Source organism: Adiantum capillus-veneris, chromosome 14, assembly GCF_014529385.1.
Source record: "Adiantum capillus-veneris isolate H3 chromosome 14, ASM1452938v2, whole genome shotgun sequence".
Classification (NCBI taxonomy): Eukaryota; Viridiplantae; Streptophyta; class Polypodiopsida; order Polypodiales; family Pteridaceae; genus Adiantum; species Adiantum capillus-veneris.
The window spans coordinates 143,349,167-143,352,344 of NC_140944.1; the positions used below are offsets into that span (position 1 = coordinate 143,349,167).

The window sequence follows — 3,178 nt, forward strand, 5'->3', positions numbered from 1 at the left end:
AGTCTTTCTAGTCGCGTGTCAAAAAGTGATATTTTAGCAATTACTACCTCCACCTTCTTCTTGAGTTGCACAAAATTGGGCTTGACTCTGCCATTGGGCAACGAGCTCTACATGGAAGGGGTGTGCATGCTCTCAACCAATCTAGCCAATTACTCTCTCTCTCTCTCTCTCTCTCTCTCTCTCTCTCTCTCTCTCTCTCTCTCTCTCCCTCTCTCTCTCTCTCTCTCTCTCTCTCTCTCAGACTCAGCGCCGCCTCTGTAAGTCACTCACATGTAGGTTTGACATGTTTTTGGAAAAAAGTTTTTTTCAAGCACTGGTCACTCTCTCTCAGCGGCCAAGTTTAATGAACTTTCAGTGTCGTGTCTCTTGCTCACTTGCATGGATTGTCTTTGTCACACACTCTCATAGTCTCAAAAGCAAGTCAGACTCTCTCTCTCTCTCTCTCTCTCTCTCTCTCTCTTTTTGAAAAAACTTTAGAAAGACCTTTCCAAAACATCAGATACAAGCCTATCCAAAAGATTGAAAAGTCCCTCAACGTCCATCCAATTGATGGATTCAACCACAGTGGCAATGCTTGTAGCATGCGTCTTAGAAGAGTTCTATGATAGAAATCAAGATTCATGAGCCTACTTCCTCTCCTGGCTTATGCACTAAATAGCCACCATTTCACTTCCTAACAGTAGGAACATTGGTACGCTGATATTGGTTCTGCATATCCTTGTTGTGTATAAACCTCAGTGGTGGCTCTCAAACTATTCTTGCTATGCCATATCTCACATGGACAACATGAGAGTGAATGGCACATGAAACGCAATACTGCATTTTGGCATAAAGCTTGGGAAGTGCAGACCCATCATAAATGCAAGCATCTTGCACATCTTGCACAATAGCTTGTTAAAAAATGGTCCTTATAAGAAACCGCTTGAAAGCCTTGTCATTGGGCACACATCACCCACAGCTTTACCACCTGATGGGGTTGGTGTGGTCTCTTCCATGCTTGTTACATCCACCATTATGGTGCTTGACCGTCATGACTACTTATGCCGCAACTACTTCTGCTTCCTCTTCGGTGTGTATCTCTTTCTCTCTCTCTCTCTCTCTCTCTCTCTCTCTCTCTCTCTCTCTCTCTCTCTAAAAAGTCAACTCTCTCAAAAAGCGCGCACCAGCGTGCAAGGGTTTCTCTCTCTCCCTTTAAAAACTCAACTCTCTCAAAAAGAGCACACCAGCGTGCAAGGGTTTCTCTCTCTCTCTCTCTCTCTCTCTCTCTCTCCTCTCTTTGAGAAAATAGGTCAAAAAAAATTGAAAATTGAAAATTTCTACTAGTATTCTGATTTACATCTTTATAGGGTGGGACCTTGAGACTTTTTGGTTATTCCCATACTAGAAAAATTATATTAAGAGCATTGCAAGGTCACCTAGCGGAATAGTAAAATGAAGAAAAAGAGAACTGTGGTAGCCTTAAGCGCCCGGCACCAGCACTGCCACCGAAGGGCGAAGTCGGCCAAGCCGCGTGCCTTGCATCGCATCCCATTAGCCACATCCTAGATGCGGAATCACACAATGTCAAGCTGCTGGGAAACGTTAGGGTGTCTCCTTGTCACATACTTGTACACCCACGACACCGCAAAAACAGCCGTTATGGCCACCCACCGGCTATGAGGGCGCCTACCGTGCATAGCGCCATCAGGAAGCCCACGAGCACCAGCACTGGGCTTAACATCAATTTTTCTATGGAGAGAGAGAGAGAGAGAGAGAGAGAGAGAGAGAGAGAGAGAGAGAGAGAGAGAGAGAGAGAGAGAGAGAGAGAGAGAGAGAGAGAGAGAGAGAGAGAGAGAGAGAGAGAGAGAGAGAGAGAGAGAGAGAGAGAGAGAGAGAGAGAGAGAGAGAGAGAGAGAGAGAGAGAGAGAGAGAGAGAGACCCTTGCATCTCTACCCTGCTAGCCGCCATGGCCACGGTTAAGGGTAAATACACAGCTGAGCTTATTGCCATTGCCAAGTACATTGCGACCCCTGGCAAGGGTATCCTGGTAGCCGATGAGAGCACATGGTCTATTGGGAAGCGTCTAGAAAGTATACATGTGGAGAATGTAGAGTCAAACAGGAAAGCTATCCGGGAGCTTCTTTTTAATGCCCCAAATGCCCTCCAGTAACTTTATGGAAACCCTCTATCAGAAAATAGTGAGTGGAAAGCTGTTTGTGGAGGTACTTAAAGAGGGTGGAGTAGTCCCCGACATCAAGGTAGATAAGGGAATTGTCGACCTTGCAGACACTGACGACGATGAGACAACCACTTAGGGATTGGACGACCTTGCCCAACGCTGTTAGCAGTATTATAATGCTGGAGCCCGATTTGCGAAGTGGAGAGTTGTGCTCAAGATTGGTCCAACTGAGGCATCTCCTCTTGACATGCTTGAGAATGCAAATCGGTTGGCTCACTATGCCATCAAAATATGCCAAGAGAATGGTCTAGTCCCCATTGTTGAGCCTCAGATTCTTGTGCATGGGCCCCATGATATTAAGAAATGTGTTTTTGTGACGGAGATTGTGCGTGCTTTTGTCTACAAGGCTTTGAGCAATCATCATGTACTCTTGGAGGGAACCTTGTTGAAGCCAAACATGGTTACTCCTGGCTCTGATTAATCACCAAAGAAGACCCCTCAGGAGATAGCCAAATACACAGTACAAGCACTTCAAAGGACGGTTCCTCCTGTTGTTCCTAGTATCATGTTCTTGTCGCAGGCAGTCAAAGTGAGGAAGAAGCAACTTTGAATTTGAATGCCATGAATTATCTCTCTTACTAATCTTGAAGAGGGCGAGCTCTGACAGTCAGATTCCTACCCATTTAATGCATAATTAATACCACAATGATGAAGCCCACTGACAAAAACAACAAAGATGCCATCATTTGCGTTTATGACATTATTATACAGTAGATGCTCCTCATGATTGCTGGCTACTCGCATAATTTCATTCTCAGGATTCCTCCTATTAATCTGGCCATGTAAGCTGCTGCAGCACTCTATTGCCTTTTTCTTCTTCTCTGCTTGCCCCTCAGTCCTAGCATTGGCGATAGGGTTTTTCTCCATGCTAGCGTGCCCAATGAGCTCTTAGCTAGTTTTTGACCTGCAAATTCCTCTTCCTTCTCCTTATTTAAGAACATCAAGCACAATGGAAACATG

The 3,178-nt window shown here is 45.2% G+C and overlaps 1 pseudogene; it reads left to right on the plus strand.

Annotated features, from left to right (window-relative positions):
- Positions 1-1,945: 1,945 nt before the first annotated feature.
- On the plus strand, positions 1,946-2,800 carry LOC147443284 (fructose-bisphosphate aldolase 5, cytosolic pseudogene; annotated as a pseudogene).
- The last annotated feature ends 378 nt before the right edge of the window (positions 2,801-3,178 follow it).